The 18,986-nt window shown below is 42.6% G+C and overlaps 1 long non-coding RNA gene across 1 annotated transcript in view; it reads left to right on the top strand.

The window, feature by feature from the left end:
- The first annotated feature begins 14,269 nt into the window (after positions 1–14,269).
- LOC131512983 (uncharacterized) overlaps positions 14,270–18,986 on the top strand; it is a 30,861-nt gene continuing 26,144 nt past the window's right edge. Inside the window, exon 1 of the long non-coding RNA XR_009262418.1 lies at positions 14,270–15,062. This is a non-coding gene — a long non-coding RNA (uncharacterized LOC131512983). The remainder of the gene's footprint in view (positions 15,063–18,986) is intronic.

Genomic DNA, 18,986 nt, shown 5'->3' with positions numbered 1-18,986 from the left:
GTACTCTGTCCCCTCCGGACGGAGCTGATACATTCCTTTAAAAACATTGCGAGGCTCACTTTGTATAAACTGTATTTCACAAAAGGTGCACCTGAAGGATAGATCCCTCTGTAACTTAGCCTCCCTGTGAGGCTACTGCGCAAGGGTGACCTTAAAATTCTTAACTCTGGCTAACAGAAGGTCGGGAAGGCATTTCTGTATGATCCTCAGAAAGCTGTTGTTTATTTGAAATGATCTTTGAAGCACTGCTTTAAACATTTCTGAGGCCTCACCTAGGGGTTTTACAGTCACACCCTTGGTTTCAATCTTTATTCTGAGACCACATTTTTCTGAACAGTTACTGCATTTGATCTTTATTCTCAAGTTCCATAGCACTTTGAGAGTTGTTCTCTGACAGGGAGCACTGTGCCTCTCTAAGCGTCTTAAATTTTGCTTGGAATTGGAGAAATTTGCTTTTCAGTTTGTCTCTTTCCTGTTGCATTTTATGGTAGACAGTGAAGAGTTCCGGCAGAGCCTTCACCACCTCCTGCCCAGAAATCTCCTCAGCTAGGTCATCACGTGTAGTAGAACATTCCCTGTTTTCCCCATCACTGTAGATAAGTGCTTCCAAGTTTTCCATGCTGAGTAAGGAGTACTCCCTTTCTTCCAGCTTCCAAGGACATTCTTATCCCATTCCTTTAAGCCTTTCTCAAGGCCCACCAGGCTTCTCCCCGCTGTCTACTCTCCAAGGTAACAGACTTTGAGTTTTTGGTACAGCAACATCCAGCTTTCAGCTCCCAAAATCTTTTTTTTTTTTTTTTTTTTTTTAATTTTTTTTTTCAACGTTTTTTATTTATTTTTGGGACAGAGAGAGACAAAGCATGAACGGGGGAGGGGCAGAGAGAGAGGGAGACACAGAATCCGAAACAGGCTCCAGGCTCCGAGCTGTCAGCACAGAGCCCGACGCGGGGCTCGAACTCACGGACCGCGAGATCGTGACCTGGCTGAAGTCGGCCGCTTAACCGACTGCGCCACCCAGGCGCCCCTCAGCTCCCAAAATCTTAAGGCATTTTACCATCCCTCCCTTGGCTTCATCTTTCCCCAGAGACTGTTTCCCTGCCTATCGTGGGTTTTATCTTTGCCCCAAGGCCCTTTCTTGTTTTGAGAATTCTCTGTTGCCTGGAAAGATTGTCCTAAACCTCCTGTTTTTTCCAAACTCTGCTGGGAAACTGAACAGTTCATTGTTTTTAGGTTATGTCTCTACACCGAATTGTTTGTATTATATTCTCACTCCTGAGTAAAACCTTAGCTGGGTATAAAATTCTAGGGTGTCAGTTGGAGCTGTTTCTCCATTATTTTCTTGATTCTCTTAATCTTGATGAGAAGCCTGCTGTTAGTGTAGCTGTTCTTTTGTAGGCATTTGGTCTATCCCTGAAGTTTAGTAGTAGGACTACAATGCATCTGGGCGGTAGACGCTATTTTCTCTGTTTGAAATTTGGACTCTCCTTCATATTTGAGGCAAGAGACAGAAGGTAGTGAGCTCCTTGGGACCACACAGCAGGTTGGCAGCAGAGCCAGAATGAGAACACAGGCATCTGGACTCCCCAGTGAGTGTTCTTCTGTGGCCCTGCTCCTTCCAGAGGACTGTGGTCTGCACTCCTCTGAGTTTTCTGTCTTAGGCAATGTGGAAGGGGCAAGCAACCAGGGGCCCTCACTTCCATGGTGACGTTCTTTCTTCCCTGACTGGATGTACATTTCTTATCCTTGTTGATAATACAGTGTCATGGAGCAGGTAGGCTCATTTGAAAGAGAACAGACTTCGATGCTGGGCGGATGTGGGTTGGAATCCAAACTGCCACTGAGAGCTGTGTCGTCTTGGACAGATTGTTAATATCTCAGAGTCTTGCTTTCCTCTCAGAGACTTGCTTCCCTCATTTATAAATTGAACATATCACCCTCTTCCTATAGGACGTGCGCATGTTTGGGACACTTAGTAGATGCATGGCAGGTGCTCAGTACAAGCCTGCTGAACAGTATTCGAGGCTGGTGATGTAAGACTACAAACAACTAACTTAGAATCACCCAGATGCCACACTGTCGGGGGCGGCAGGGGGAGGGCTAGCAATAGGAGGACAGAGGTCTGGTCTTCCTTGTGCCCATGAGCACGTGCAGACCTGAGGGCACCTCTGGCCAGGACATGTGTCAAACTTCTCTTTGCTCCACCAGGTGGATGGTGTTACTGCTCTGGCTATCACCTACTTTATTTTTCTGAGAGTGGAGATTTATGGAAAGAAAAAAACCAGATCCCTAATCTCTGACTTACTCTGTGAGTTCATTCCAGAGCATTCCAGTAATGTTCCCCAGAAATCTCTGAGCAGAGGCTGTAAGGGGGGGTAGTATTTTGTGTGCTTTCGTTGGAGGTTGGCAGCTTCCTCCAGCACTGCGGTGAATGGTAGTCTCCAGAAGGATTTAAGTCTCTGCTGTGAATAATGCCTGTTGGCTTCATAACCACTTAAAAGCAGGGTGATGCAGAAGTGGATTTAAAAAGAAAACATTTTGAATTTATTTTCTTCAGGACAAAGCATGTGCATTGAAGGGCTCTGAAAAGAAAATTTGAATTACTTAAAATACAATGGGTTAACACTTTTGATGTGTGTGCCTGTTGACCTAGTCAGTTCTCTGTGATGCTGGGTCTATGACCCACCTGAGGTTGGTGCCAACAGGGCTGAAGAAAGTATGTGGCTCAGAGCAAAGGAAAGACCAAATCTCTTCTTATGAAAGTCCTGGCAGGCCAGACAGTCCTCCATCCAGAAGATTCCCCTGAAATGAAAGCTGTTTTTAAGAGATGCCAGATCCTGGATCATGATTTGAAAATGTTTTCTAAGCTCTGTGATAACCTCACTGGGGTCACATCTGGCCTGGAGGCCACATGCCAAACATTCTGTATTTAGAGCTGAATTTGCAAGTTCACAACAGGAGGGAAAAATATAATAGAATGGGTCAAAATACCTTCTTGAGAGGGAACCTAAGGACACAGAATTTGTTTATCACAAACTTGTTTTTTGCATGGTGTCATGATTGGTCCATGCAAGGCCAACCCTTCATATCTTCACCAACCTTAGATGTTGTCAGTCTTTTGAACTTTAGCCTTATTGTTAGTACAGACTGGTATTAATTGGTGTATCTCTGTTGACTAATGATGTTGATCACCTATTTTTTCTTTTTTGGAGTGATTATTAGATACCTTTGTATTTGTTTAAGAAATGACTCCTTAAGGGGCAACTGGGTGGTTCAGTCAATTAAGCATCTGACTCTTGATTTTGGCTCAGGTCATGATCTCATGGTTTGTGAGTTTGAGCCCTACATCAGGCTCTGTGCTGACAGCATGGAGCCTGCTTGGGATTCTCTCTCTCCCTCTCTCTGCTCCTCCCCTGCTCATGGTCTCTCTCTCTCTCAAAATAAATTAATAAAACTTAAAAAAAAATAAAAAGAAATGACTCTTTGAGTCTTTTTCCAACTTTTAATTGGGTTGTCTTTTTATTATTGGGTGGTAGGTTCTTTATATATTAAGAATACAAGTCATTTTTCAGATATATGTATTAAAATATTGCCAATTTATTTTTAAGTATGGGTTTTGATATGGAAATGTTTTCTTTTTAAATTTTTTAATGTTTATTTATTTTTGAGAGAGAGAGAGACAGAGTGTAGTGGGTGAGGGGTAGAGAGAGGGAGACACAGAATCTGAAGCAGGCTCCATCCAGGCTCAAAGCTGTCAGCAGAGAGCCCGACATGGGGCTTGAACTCATGAACTGCGAGACCATGACCAGAGCGAAAGTCAGATGCTTAACTGACTGAGCCACCCAGGTGCCCGTATATGGAAATGTTTTTAATCTTGATAAACTTAAAGTTGTCTTTTTTTTTTTTTTTTCATAGTAATCTCTGTGTATCCTGTCAGTCCAAAGGTTGCAAAGGTATTCTCCAGGTTTTCTTTTTGGAGGTTTTACAATTTTATTTTTTATCACTAGGTTTTTGATACATCCTGAGCTATTCTTCATGTATGTTGTGAGATAGGCATTAAGATTCATATTTATTCCTTATGATTAACCAGTTGTTCAAGCACAATTTGTTGAAAGACTTCCCCCTAATGAGTTGTTTCAGTGGTTTGGTTGAAAATAAATAGACTATAAAAGTGCTGGTCTGTTCCTGGACTATATTCTGTTTCACTGATCTACTTATCTGCCTTTACATCAATACCACACTCTCATAATTGTTAGACCTTTACTAAGTCTTGAAATCAGATAGGGTAAGTGCTCTGATTTTGCTGTTGTTTTTTTCCCCAAATCTTGATCTTTTGGCATTTTCTTGTGAATTTTAGAATCAACTGTTACTTTCTATTTTTAAAAAGTCTACTGGGATTGTTATTGACATTTATTAACCTAGATATCAGTTTTGGGGAAGTTGGCATATTAACGGTATTGACTTGTTCAATCCTTGAGCATGACACATATCTTCACAAATGGATTTTCAGTAGTTTCAAAATTAGGTTTTCTTGAATTTTTCTCAGCCATGTTTTGTAGTTTTCTGTGAATAGGTCTTGCATATCTTTCATTACATTTAAACCTAAGTATTGTTAAGTTTTGATGCTATTACTAGTATTTTTTCCATTAAATGGTTGCATTTTCCAATTGTTACTAGTGTATAAGAATTCATTTGATTATTGTATTGACTTTATAACCTATGACCTTGTTTAATTCACTTATCCTTAAAAATTTTTGTTGTTGATCTTCAGGGTTTTCTTTTTTCCACCCTAAGATTATTTATTTATTTTGAGAGAAAGAGAGAAGAGAGGCAGAGATTGAGAGAGAGAGAGAATGAGAATCCTCACTGACAGTGAGGAGCCTGACTTGGGGCTCAACCCCCTGAACCGTGAGATCATGACCTGAGCTAAAATCAAGAGTCAGATGCTCAACCAACTGAGCCCCTCAGATGCCCCGATCCTTAGGGTTTTCTGCATACATAACCATATCCAACAAAGAAGGGTTTACTTGTTCCTTTCCTATGTTTATCAATTTTGTTTCTTTTTCTTATTGACTTTAGCTAGGAACACCAGTACAATGTTGACTAGAAGTAGTAATAGCCAACATCCTTGCCTTGTTTCGATTTTAGATTGAAAACATTCAGTATTTTACACATAGTAAAAATACTGAATGTTATCTGTAAGTTTTCAACTTAAGTTCTTTTCTATTTCCTGTGTTTTGATAGTTTTTAAGATGAATAGGTTTTGAATTTTGTCACAAGGTTTTTAGTACTTTTTATTTAGATGATCTCATGGATTTTGTCCTTTAATCATTCAATCTGGTGAATTACATTTATTGAGTCTTGAATTGCATTCCTAGAATAAACGTCACTTGATCATGAAGGATTATCCTTTGTGTATTGCTGTTTGATTAGCTAACATCTGTGTGTGTGTGTGTGTGTGTGTGTGTGTGTGTGTGTGTGTGTGTTTCATTTATGTTCAGTAAAGATATTGGTCTGTAGTTTTTCTTTAGTTTTGCAAGGGTTTGGTATTGAGATTATTCTGACCTTATAAAATGATTTGGGAAGCATTCCATGCTCCTTTGTTCTTTTCTGAAAGGGTTTGTGAATAACAGGGTTGTGACTTTATGGAAAACTTATTCCATAAATGCTTAATATAATTTACCATTGAAGCCATCTGACCTTATTATTTCTTTGTTGGAATGTCTTGAAGTATGAATTCCATTTTATTTATTTTTGGGGCAGTTTTGGTAAGGCTTATCTTTCAAGGTTTTTATCCATTTCATCTAAGCGGTTGATATAAGGTTGTTTATAATATTCCACTATTTCTTAGTAAAGGTTTAGAGACATAATTCATGTACTATAAAATCTACCTTTTAAAGGTATATATGGGTGCCTGGGTGGCTCAGTCAGTTAAGTGTCTGACTTCGGCTCAGGTCATGATCTCACAGTTCCTGAGTTTGAGCCCCATGTCAGGCTCTGTCTGGCAGCTCAGAGCCTGGAGCCTGCTTCAGATTCTGTCTCCCTTTCTCTCTGCCTGTTCCCCACTCATGCATGTGCGCACACTCTCTCTCTCTTTCAAAAATAAGTGAACATTAAAAAAATTTTTTTAATATAAATAAAAGTATACAATTCAGGCGTGCCTGGGTGTCTCAGTCAGTTAAACATCTCTGACTCTTGATTTTAGCTCAGGTCATGATCCCAGGGTCATGGGATTGAGCCCTGTGTCAGGCTCTGTGCTGAGCATGGAGCCTGCTTAAGATTCTCTCCTTCTGCCCCTTTCCCCCCCTCACATGCTCTCTCTCTCTCTAAAATAAAAAATAATTAAAGTATATAATTCAGTGTTTTTTGGTATATTCATAAGGTTGTGCAACCATCAGTAGCATCTCATGTCACAATCCCCCAAAGAAATCTCATACCCATTGGTGGCCGTTCTCCATTTCACACCCTCCCAGCCCCTGGCAAGAACCAGTCAATTCTTTGCCTCTGTGGATTTCCCCATCCTGGACATTTCATATAGTTGGGATCATACAGTGATCTTCTGTGACTGGCTTCTTTCACTTAACATAATGTTTACATGGTTCATCCACATTGGAGCGTGAATCAGTACTTCATTTCTTTTTATGGCCGAATAATATTCTACTGTTTGGACACACCATCTCTTATTGATCCATTTATCACAATGAACATTTGGGCTGTTTCCATATTTTGGCTATTATGAATAATGCTGCTATGAATATTCACGTACAAGCTTTCATGTGGACATGTTTTCAGTTCTCTTTGGTATATGCCATGGTGTGGAATTTTTGGATCATATGGTAACTCTGTGTTTAACATTTTGAAGAGCTGCCAAACTGTTTTCAAAGTGGCTGCACCATTTTGTATTCCTATGACAGTGCACAAGTGTTCTAATTTCTCCACATCCTTACTAACACTCGTTATTGTCTGTCTTTTTTATCATAGCCATCCTAGAGGGTATGGAATTGTATATCATTGTGGTTGTGCTTTGCATTTTGCTGATGGCTCATAATGTGAGCAACGTCGGGGTATCTGGCTGGCTCAGGCAGTGGAGCATCCAGCTCTTGATCTTGGGGTTGTGAGTTCGAGCCCCACAGTCCATGTAGAGTGTGTAGAGATTACTTAAAAATAAATCTTAAGGAGCGCCTGGGTGGCTCAGCCGGTTAAGCATCTGACTCTGGGTTTCGGCTCAGGTCATGATCTCACAGTTCATGAGTTTGAGCCCCGTGCTGGGCTCTGTGCTGCCAGTGTGGAGCCTGCTTGAGATTCTTTCCTTCTCTCTGCCTCTCCCCTGCTTGCACTGTCTTTGTCTCTCTCAAAATAAATAAAAACTTTTAAAAACTCAAAGTAAAACCTTAAATGATGTGAGCAATATCTTCCTGTGCTTATTGGCCATTTGTGTGTCTTCTTCAGAGAAATGTGTACTCAATTTTTTGGTCCATTTTAAACTTGGTTATTTTTCTTTTTACTGTTGAATTGTAAGAGTTCTTCATATATTCTGGATACTAGTCCCTTATCAGATACATGATTTGCAAATATTTTCTCTTATTCTGTGAATTATATCTTAATATAGCCTGATAGTATCCTTAGAAGAATGAAAGTTTTAAATTTTGATGAAGCCTGATTTACCTATTTTTTCTTTTTATTGCTTATGGCTTTGATATAATAATATGCTGTTCTAAAAAATTATCATTGAGGAGTGAGTGGATAGAGCACAGAGGATTTTTAAAGAAGTGAAAATACTTCTGATATTTATATTTTAATATAATTTAATTTCCAAATATCTGAGGATTTCATTATTTTATTTATTTTATTTTATTATTATTTTTTCTTATGCAGAAATGTAGCTCTTTCTCGGTTGCATCTTTCCTTTTAGTCAGCCTCTGGAAGTGGTAGGGTGGGGAGGAGCTCACCCTCCTCAACTGAAGACCCCTCAAAAAATATTCCCAAACACAGAGTCATCTCCTCTGCTGTGAATTATGCCTCTAGTGTGTTAAAGTTGCTCAGTTAGATATATTTCTGTTATTGATTTCTAAATAATTCCATTATAGTCAGAGAACATATTCTGTATTTTTTCAATCCTACTAATTTTATTGACTTTATTTTATGGCCCAACATACAGCCTATCTTGGAGTATGTTCAATGTAAACTTGAAAATAATGTGTATTCTTCAAATGTTGGGTATAGTGTTTTGTAAATGTCAATTAGGTTAAGCTAACTGACACTTGTTTGGTACTATGTACCTTTACTAGTATTTTTTTGTCAAAGAGAAAAGAGTTAAATTTCCATAGTAATACTAGATTTATCTCTTTTTAGGTGCGAATATGTTTATATTTGTTATGTTTCCTTAAGGAACTAATGCTGTTATCATTATGAAATGTTCCTTGTCACCACTAACATTTCCCATTTTAAAATCTACTTTGGTTTTGGGGCACCTGGGTGGTTCAGTCAGTTGGGTGTCCAACTTGGGCTCAGGTCACGATCTTGAGGTTTTTGAGTTTGAGCCCCACATCAGGCTCTGTGCTGACAGTGCAGAGTCTGGAGCCTGCTTTGGATTCTGTGTCTCCCTCTCTCCCTGCCCTTCCCCTGCATGCACTCTGTCTCTCCCTCTCTCTCAAAAATAAAGACAAACACATTAAAAAAAAAATCTACTTTGGAGTTTATGAATACAGCCACTCCAGCTTTCTTATGATTAATGTTTTCAGGGCTTAACTTTTTCCATTTTTAAAATTTTTATCTTTCTGACATCTCTTACAATCAACATATAATCAGCTTTTATATTTTAAGAATCCAGTTTGGCAATATCTGCTTTCTAATTGGAGGGTTTAGATCATTTTTATTTATTGTAATTATTAATAAGGTTTGTTTTAAATATGCTGCCTTGTATTTATTTTCTATATTTTTGTTCCCATTTTATTGTATTACTTTTTCCTTTTTTTTTTTTTACTATTTCAGTGTATTTTTGTATTCAACTTTTTCTCCTTTATTGAATTTGAACTATATATTTTTATGGTTTTATAAATTCTACATATACTTTTTTTTATCAGTCTACCTTGAATCAATATTATACTACTTCATCTGTAATTAAAAAACCTTACAGTGGTATATTTCTATTTACCTTTTTCATATCTGCGCTATTTTTGTCTTATACTTTACTTCTATATATATTATAACCAACAGAATTCAATATTGCTGTCTTTGCTTTTAACTGGCTTTCAAAAATTAAAAACACATAAAAATATTATTTTATATTAATCAATAGTAACCTAGTTACTGTCTTATTCAGTTTGGGCTGCTGTAACAAAGTGCCAAAGATTGGATGGCTTGTAAACAACAGAAATGTCTCAGGGTTCTGGAGGCTGGAAGTCCAAGATCAGGGTTCCAGCATGGTCATGCACTGCGGAGGGGCCTCCTCCAGGCTGCAGACTGTCAACTTCTCACTGTGTCTTCACATGGTGGGAGGGGCAGGCAGCTCTCTGGGGGTTTCTACAAGAGCACTAATCCCATTTATAAGTGCTGTACCCTCATGACTTAACTACCTCCCAAAGCCCCCATGTTACGTTAGGGGTTAGGATTTGAACATTGAATGTTGGGAAACATTTAATTTCCAAACAACACAAACATTTGGTACATTAACAGTTTCCTTTTGTTCTTCATTTTCTCAGGCAGACTTAATTCCCACAGGAGACATTTTTTGATTGTCACAATTGGAGGAGGGTGCTCCTCGAATCTAGTGGGTAGAAGCCAGGTTGCTGGAAAACACAGGGCAGCTCCTCCCTCCCCCTGCCAACAGAGACTTATTTGGTTCCAAATGTCAACAGTGCCATGGTTGAGAACTTGCTAGAGATCCATGTTTATATTTGGCTTCATTTCTCTCCACCCCCCAAATCTGTCTTTAGTATTACTTGTAGTGGAGGTTCAATTGTTACAGATTATTATTTTTTTTTAACTTTTGTTTATGTGAAAATCTCAACTTTATCTTCTTTTTAAAGGATAATTTTGCTGGTTATAGAATTTTAAATTGAAGATTTTTTTTTTCTCTCAGCACTTCAAACATGTTGATTTCATTTTCTTCTGCCCCCCAGTGTTTCCAATGGAATCAACCATCTAAAAAAATCATTGCTCTCTCTATTAATACATATTTCTCTGACTGCTTTTAAGATTTCTCTGTATTTTTGGCTTTCAGTAGTTTGATTATGGCTAGTTGTGGTTTTCTTTGTATTTACCTTGTTTCAGATTCATTCATTTCCTGAGGATATGGGTTGATCTTTTTCATCAGATTGGAATATTTTGGCCATTAATTTTTCAAATATTTTTCTTCCATTCTCTCTTTCCTCTTATTTTTGGACTCTAAAATGCTCGTATCTCAGACTACTTGATATTAGAAAACTTCATAGTGATTCTGTATTTCACACATATTCTTGTCATTTTCTTAAAATATATTTCTTCTCTCTTTTCCAGTTTAGGTACTTTTCATTGGCCTTTTTTTCAAGTTCACTGATACCTTCTTCTTCACTATCCAATCTAAGTCCATCTGCTGATTGTTTTTCTTTCACATATTTTATTTTTCAGCTCTTTTTTATGTATTTCCATTCCTTGCCTGAAATATACCATTGTTCATTTATATTTGAAATAGTTATTTTAGTTTATTCATATTCCAGTAACTGAATCATTGATAGTTACTTTCCAAGAATGTATTTCCTTGTAAGTATGGGTCATATTTTTCTTAAAAAAATTTTTTTTAGGGGCGCCTGGGTGGCGCAGTCGGTTAAGCGTCCGACTTCAGCCAGGTCACGATCTCGCGGTCCGTGAGTTCGAGCCCCGCGTCAGGCTCTGGGCTGATGGCTCGGAGCCTGGAGCCTGTTTCCAATTCTGTGTCTCCCTCTCTCTCTGCCCCTCCCCCGTTCATGCTCTGTCTCTGTCTGTCCCAAAAATAAATAAAAAACATTAAAAAAAAAAATAAATTAAAAAAAAAAAATTTTTTTTAATGCTTATTTATTTTTGAGAGACAGAGATAGGGCAGGAATGGGGGAGGGGCAGAAAGAAAGGGAGACACAGAATCCGAAGCAGGCTCCAGGCTCTGAGCCGTCAGCACAGAGCCCGTCGCGGGGCTCCAACTTCTTTTTTTTTTTTTTTTTTTTTTTTTTAATTTATTTTTGGGACAGACAGAGACAGAGCATGAACGGGGGAGGGGCAGAGAGAGAGGGAGACACAGAATCGGAAACAGGCTCCAGGCTCGAGCCATCAGCCCAGAGCCTGACGCGGGGCTCGAACTCACGGACCGCGAGATCGTGACCTGGCTGAAGTCGGACGCTTAACCGACTGCGCCACCCAGGAGCCCCATCGGGGCTCCAACTTCTAAACCGTGAGATCATGACCTGAGCTCAAGTTGGATGTGCAACCAACTGAGCCACCCAGGTGCCCCTGGGTCATATTTTTCTGATTAATTGCATGTTTTATAATTGTTTTTGTTGTATTCTTCACATTGTGTAGAAAAGAATAAAAGACACAAGTATTTTTGTTTTGCTCTGTTTCTTCCTTACAGATTGTAGTCTGTTTCCTCCCAAGGCAGTAAAGGTGAGGAACTAATCATTCACCTTTCTGCTAGTGTCTACTGGAGCCAGCGAAGCTGCAGCTTTCCTCCGGTTGAGTTAATTTGTGATTAGCCAAACCGTAAGTCCTGAGCTGTAGTTTTTTGGAGCTTGTCAGTGTTTGGGCTGAGAAGGGGCTGACTGCAGCTTCACCTTGTGGAAGGATATGGGATCCATTAACCAAAAGCAAGCACGGGACTTTGTGATTTCTCTCTCCAACCTTCCTCCACTGCCACTTTCATGACAAAACTTGGAGTGGGGGGAGGGGGAGAACTGTTCAGGTTGAGTGCTCTATCCTTGCCTTTACGGCTTTTCTGCACTCCGATTTGTCCATCGGCCCATACCAGCATCCAAAGTCAAGCTGACAGTCATTTGTTTTCACAAAGCTTCTTCATCTAGAACAGGTCAACTCTACCCCGACTTCAGTGTGGAAGCGGGCAGCTGTCATGTCTCTGTACAGCCATGCTTGTTTCTTTCTGGAGTTTGGTTCTCAAGGCTTCCTTCTGTCCTCTCCTCTTTTCACTCTTAGAAAAGTAAAATTTTGTGTTGGTTTCTCTTGTTCCCATCGGAATGAAGGTCTTTTTCATTCAAATATGAATCAGAAATCTCTTATACTTAGCATTTTGCTACATACTTTTTTCCAGTCAACAGTATATCATGGGTACCTTTCCTTGTGAACACAGGTTTATCACATAATTTTAGAGCTTTAAACATTATTAGTTTTTTAAAAAAGTAATGCCTCTTCATTACATGCAACTTGGTAAAGTATTAAAAATACGGACACACATACAACAAAAATAATCTCTAGGCTAACCGTTGTTAACTTCTCTTGCCTTTTTGATTGAGGAATAATTCACACACAGTAAATGTGCCCATATCTTAAGGGTCCAACCCAATGAACTTTACATACATTTATACTTTGTGACCACCACTCAGATCAAGATATAGGAGACTTCCATCATGACTCTTGCCAGTCAATACTGTTTCCCAGACATAATTATTTTGATTTCTAGCAGGATATATTGGTTTTGCCTGTTCTTGAGTTTAATATAATTAAAAGCATTTGGTAGGTTTTGTATTGTGTCTGGCCTCTTTTGCTCAAATAATATCTGTGAGATTAATACATGTTGTTATATATTTCATGTTGTTTCTGTTCTGCCGTATAATATTCCACTGATGAATGATAGCATAATTTATTCACTATCCGGTTGATCAACAATTGAGTTGCTTCTGGTTTTTGCTTTGTTATGAACAAAGGCAACATGAATGTTCTTGCATGTGTTTTCTGGCAAGCATACACACTAATTTTCCTAATTTTACCTAGGGTGGAATTGTTGTATCAAAGGGAGATGCATATATAGCTTTAGTAGAAACTGTCAATTTTCCCAAGTAACAGATCCATTTTATATTTCAGCAGTGTATGAAAGTTACAGTTGTTTTACATCCTCACCAACATTTAGCACTATCAGTCTTTTTAGATGTCTGCCTTTCTCTGGGGTGTGTAGTAAGACCTCAGATTTTAACTTGCACTTCCCTGATGCTCTTCCATTCTTTTTAATGACTGCATGGTATTCCCCAGTGTGAATTTCTAGAACTTCTTTAGCCATTTAATTACTGGTGGAGATTATCTTTGTTTCCATTTTCAATTCTTAAAAACACTGTAGCATTACACATCCTGGACCCACACCTCAGAGTCTGCATGCAAGTATTTGTGGGCACAGGTCTCAGGGCACTTGGAACCGCAGTATAAAGCTCAAGGGAGCCAGACTGTCACGCAAAGCCCTTACAACCTGTCCATAGCCTTCTGTCCAACATTATGCTGCCCTGTCTCATGGGACACAGCCACCTGGAACCAAACATCATGGAAACATGAGGACTTTCCCCTTCTGAACCCAGAGACACTGTTCAAGCAGTGTTTTCGTCTCCTGTTTCTTGAAATGCTCTTTCCTGGGGTTCCCATTTCCTCTGACATCAGCATGGATGGGATACATTTCCTTGGCTTTCTTTTCCTGGCTGCTCTTTTAAACAAGGCATTTTTAAGAATAATAGTTTTCTGCCTGTTGCTAAAGCAAAGCAGACCAGCAGAAACAGAAGCGATCAGAGCAAGCTGTACAGCTTAGAAGCCCTCCTGCAGACTTGAGTCTTGCAGTCTCGGTTGGCCTGACCCATGCTGCTAAGATGGAAATCAGCAGCCTCCCTCACCAGGGACTCCTTTTGTCTGCTCGTGTCAGGAAAAGTCTCCTCCATTTAGACCTAGAAGAACTCTTTCCTCTTTTAAGTTCCTGACCCTGGGAGAGCTTTGAGTCCATCCAAACATCCAAACCCAGAAGGCTAGGAAAGATGACCATGAGTGAATGACACACCCAGCCCAGAAACCATTCCAAAACCGCCCTAGGCTGTGGTGAAGTGTTCTGAAGTTGATCATCCCGGACTTAAATTTTGGCTCCCCAACTCTTTAGCCATGTCAGTCTGGGTAAGTAACTTTAACCTCTACATGCCTCATTTGCCTCACCTGCTAAATATGGAAGGAACAGGAATGATTTCATAAGATGGTTGTATCAGGGTGCCTGGCTGTCTCAGTTTGGGGAGTGCGCCATTCTGGATCCCAGGGTAGCAAGTTCGAGTCCCCCATCGGGTGTGGAGCCTGCTTAAAAACAGCAACCAGCAATCGTCCACAGTACTGTTGACACAGGAAGAGTACTCCTGCTGACTGGATCTCCAGGGAGGAGGGAGGGGCTAACCAGGTGGTCGCCATAAGAAGAGACTTCAGAGTGTTCGTGGCAGGGTCCATGGAGTTGTGGACAGGACGGGACCACCCAGAGTTCGAATCCGGGCTCTGCCCCACTTTTCTCATCTCCCGATGGGCGTTCAGGCCTGTGGCCGGGGGCTGTCGGGGGTCCCATTGCCTCAGTGTGGACATCGCCAGAATGTGCTCAGCACCCCGCGATGCCTCAGGAAAGCTGCCCTTGCTGCACACACTACCGGGAACAGCAGGTGCTTCCAGCCCACAAACCCAGAGACGCGGAGGTCCGGCGGTTTGGCGCCAAGCTCCCACTTCCTGTGGAGCCCCTTCGTTCGGCAGTGGCTCCTCTGCTGCTTCGGCCCAGGGCCAGACAAGGGTTCCCAGCCCTTCAGATCGCCCGGGGACCTCAGGGCACGACTGCCCCGCACCCTGGAGAGACCTCCTCCACCGCCCCTAGGCCACGCCCCTGCTGCGTGCGACCTGGGCCTCTCGCCCAGCTGAAGACGTGCATTTCCTTCCCCAGCCTGTGATTGGCTTAGAAAGACACACATGATGCCTCGCTGGCCAATGAGGTGTGAAGACGATTGCCCTGGGGGATTCTGGGAAAGGCTTTCTTCCCGAGACAGAGGGAGAGAGAGAGAGAGTGCGAGAGGAGAGAAGGAGAGAAGCGGAGAGCTCCGTGTCTGGTTAGTCGGGTGAGTGCCTAGTGGTCCTATAATGAGGTCCCATGAGATGGTCCCAAGAGGGGGTCTGTGACATGGACTTCAGTGATGATCCCCCTGAGGTGGTCCTCTGTGGTGGTCCCATGATGGGGTTTGTGACATGTCCCCTGAAGTGGCCCCGTGAGGGGGGTTATGAAATGGTCCCCGAAGTGGTCCTGTGAGGGGGGTTGTGACATAACCCTGGCGGTGGTCCCATGTGGTGGCCCCCATGTGGTGGTCCTGTGAGGTGGTCCCCGTGTGGTGGCCAGGAGACGTGGCGCTGTCTGGTCAGGCCCCAGGGAGGGGGTGGGGGTGAGAGCCGAGGCGCCAAGTGGGCTTCTAGGGGGCGCCGTGGACTGCTGAGTCCACCGCTAGGCCAGCCTCAGGCTTCCCCTCGGCAGGAGGAAAAGGAAAGGGCAAACCCAGCCAGGGCAGGAAGAGCCTGGCTCCTCGAAGCCCGTCGCCCCGGTTTAGAGCCGCTCCAGCCCGGGGTGAGTGCCGAGGGACTTCGTCTTCCGGGGACCCGGGCTGTGAGACGGTCACTGCCGGGATTTGCAGCCGGAGTCCTCCAGGAAGCCTGGCAGGAAGCTCGGCCCCCTCACTGAAGGAATGCTCGGCTGCAGCCGGAGTTGCTCTTATCTTCCTCCAAGTGGTGTTTGGGCAAAGTGTGTTGTTTGGTTTCTGTAGCTCCCACAGCACGTCAGGAATGCTAAGGGCTTCTCTTCCTCCCAGGCAGCGGCCGCTCCTTAAAATCACCTGGGCTGTCTCCAAAGCCGGCTGGGCCTGGGCTCCGGTCCAGAGGGTCAGAGTTACTTGGGCTGGGCTGGGCTGGGCCTGGCATCAGCGGTTCTAAGGGCCCCCTTGCCACTCCTGCCTTTGTGCTCTGTGAGGTCGGCTGGGAACCTCTGCCGTGGGGGCCTGATTGGGGTGGGACTGAGGGCTGCCTGGAAGAGACGGCAGCCCGTGGGGTGCGTGTGCCGTCTCCAGTTCTCTGCTCAACTTGTGCTTTGGGTCTACATGGCTGCCTCCGCTCCCTCAGCTGGTGGGGCGTGGCCTGACACATGGGGAGTCCCCCGTGGGTCTGGAACTTCTTGCTTCACCTGTGCCCTCCGACCTCGGGGGCAGGTGGGACCTTGCCGTCCTCAGCTCAGCCATCCCACACGTGCTCTGCCATAGGGGAGTCTGAACCACACTATGGCTGCGCTGACAGCCTCTCCTGCCACATTTGGGAACCATCTGGGAGAAATGGAGATCAAACACAAGCCTGAGAAGAAACTTCATTAGATCCAACTGGCAAAAGATGAATAAATATGCACACAGAGACAGAATCCACAGAAAAGCAACATGAAAGCAAAATTAGTGGGGAGCTGACCTAGGAATGCTGTCCTGCAAAACTCAAGATAGTGGACAGCAGTGACTTGTGTGCATTGAACACTTCTGGGGTGCAAGGCACAGTTAGAACCTCCTTGTCCCTTTATCTCACAGCATGGGATAGGCACTTTTATCAGGTTTATAGACTTCATTTAAACACTTCGCATCATACTTACCGAGTCCTAGGCACTGTCTAGGTGCTGTACAAAGACCACTCTAACCTTCAGACCAGCAGTCTACCTTGTGTGCTGTTACTGCTCCCATATCAGAGATGAGCAAATGGAGGAGCCAACAACCAAGATCTGAATCTAGTCAGTTGACTCCAGTGCCTGTGCTCTTAACATTAGTGCCCAGCTACCTCTGGAACAGCAATCAGGGACCAACACCGGGAAGCTAGCAAGTCTGAGTTCAAGTCCTGCAAAGATTAGATAAGAGTAGCCTTGACCCCAGCCTAGTGAAAATCCAAAGTTCCTAGGGATTTCTGCTAATTCATGGAGACTCTCACTCTCCTGACGTCTGTGCCCCAGCATCAAGGTCTGTACACTGTCCCTAGTCCTACTCTATATCCACCAGGTACAGGACTCCTCACATCTCAGTACCCCTCAGAAGCTTTAAATGAGAAACACCGACCATACTGAGTGGTACATGGGTGGGGGGGAGGAGGTTCGTATAAGACTCTAAGATGTGCCTGACTTTCTGAAGTCCACTTTGCTCTCTCCCAGCTCATATCCTTCACAGTCTCAGCATTTTTCTTTTCCTTACCACATTTAAACTCCTCTAGTGACTTTAAAATCCTCCCTACTGTGCTGTACATCCACATCACCTTGTCTCTTTTCTGAAGGCTTGTTGCCCTCCTTGATCACAATGAGAGGAGAAGGAGCCAACTCCTTTGCCTTTCTACTCTAGCACTTGTTAAGGAGTTCTTTCCAAGAAAACAAATGTTCTTTCCACCAAGACACCTCATACTAAATGAAACACTCATACTGAATGAAACAATTTTTGATCAGGAAATCTTGCTTCTGTCCCTACCATATTTAAGAAGTAAAAGTACAAGATGGGAATGAGAAGCCTCCATGCTATATAGCCCCATCACTTGCTGGCTGAAGCTCTGGAAGAAGTTCCTGGTTTCTTCATCCATAAGCTAGGGATCAAAGTCACCACTCCACATTTTTGTAGAGTTGTCAATTGCTTTTGGCTTAGAAGGTTGGGTGAAACCAGTTCTCAGTCTTACTACTCTCAAACACAAGGATATGAACAACACAGGGATTTGGAGAAGTTAAGCCAAGTGACAGCAAAAGTCTTTATTGTTGAAAGGGAGAGAGGCAGACCAGCTTGCTGCTGCAAAGCAGCACTTGCCTCCACCCTGCCTAGAAGCTGTGAAGAGAGAAGGCTGAAGTCAGAGTCTTGGGGAAAATGCCCACTGATCCTGTCAGCAGGAGTATGAATGAAATGGGAGTCAGCAGCCCTGGGAAAGGAGGTGAAAGTTTCAAAGAGAGTGGAGTCTTTCTCACCCCTTTCCTCTTGCCCCAACCACAGTGATGGTGATTTCTTCTGGGATAGGATGGGGTCACTAGCTGGCAAGGAGAATGAAAGATGGAACACCCAGTGCGGCTTATCACCAACAACAGACAGAAATGTGGCCAAAGACAAAGAGAGGATAAGACAAATGAGAGAAGACCTCAGAGAGCAGGATGAGGGAGCTGGCACACTAAACGTGCCAGGGGATTCAACATGGGAGCCCTCAGCTGCCTGCTCTTAGCTTTTATTGCCTTCTGATTCGAGGGAAAGATATGAAAAGCACCAACTTCCAGACAAAGGTAAACTGGGCAAAAGCAAAACAGCTATTAGACTTGGGGGTGACACCTGAGATCCCTCTGCCTTGGACCAGATATGTTATGGGCAGGGTAGAGTGGATTCTTGTGCTGGCCATTGAACAGAAGCCAGAGCCCAGGCCTGCACCCAGCAAGGCACACATTTTGACTTGGTCTTCTAGTTTGGGAGGGTCCAGTCCTCAAAGGGTCATGGGGGGAGGGGAACATTGAGGTGATTGACCTGAATATATAAGAATAAGGAAAAGATTTAGCAAGAACTGAGCAAGGTACATATAAGCAAGAAAAATACAAGCAAAACCAACATTTTTGCTTTTTTCAATAGGGCTCCTCAGCTGGACCACAGGACACAAAAAATGATTAAGTGACTATTTTCTCAATTCTCCCAGGATGGTTTATGACTAGTACTATTCCAGATGCAGAGAAATCAAGTTGATTTGTTATCAGCAATGCATGCCTTAGGGTATTATGACTTATTTTTCTTGGGGAGCCCAGTTAAGAAAGCCTGAAAGAAGCCTGATATGAAAAATTCTTTTCTGGAAGAAAAATATCCAAGGGTGAAAATCCCACAGGCATTTTCAGTTGGGGTGGTAACGCCAGTTATACTTAAAAAAAAAAAAAAAAGATTGCAGTGATATAATGATTAATGAGAGAGGTGAAAAAAGAAATTGCCCAGCCAAAGATGGCATGAGGACACTGAAGCACTGAGAAGTCAACA

The sequence above is a fragment of the Neofelis nebulosa genome, chromosome 5, assembly GCF_028018385.1.
Source record: "Neofelis nebulosa isolate mNeoNeb1 chromosome 5, mNeoNeb1.pri, whole genome shotgun sequence".
Taxonomy (NCBI): Eukaryota; Metazoa; Chordata; class Mammalia; order Carnivora; family Felidae; genus Neofelis; species Neofelis nebulosa.
Note: the sequence above shows the minus strand (reverse complement) of the source record. Positions and strands in the feature narration are given on the sequence as shown.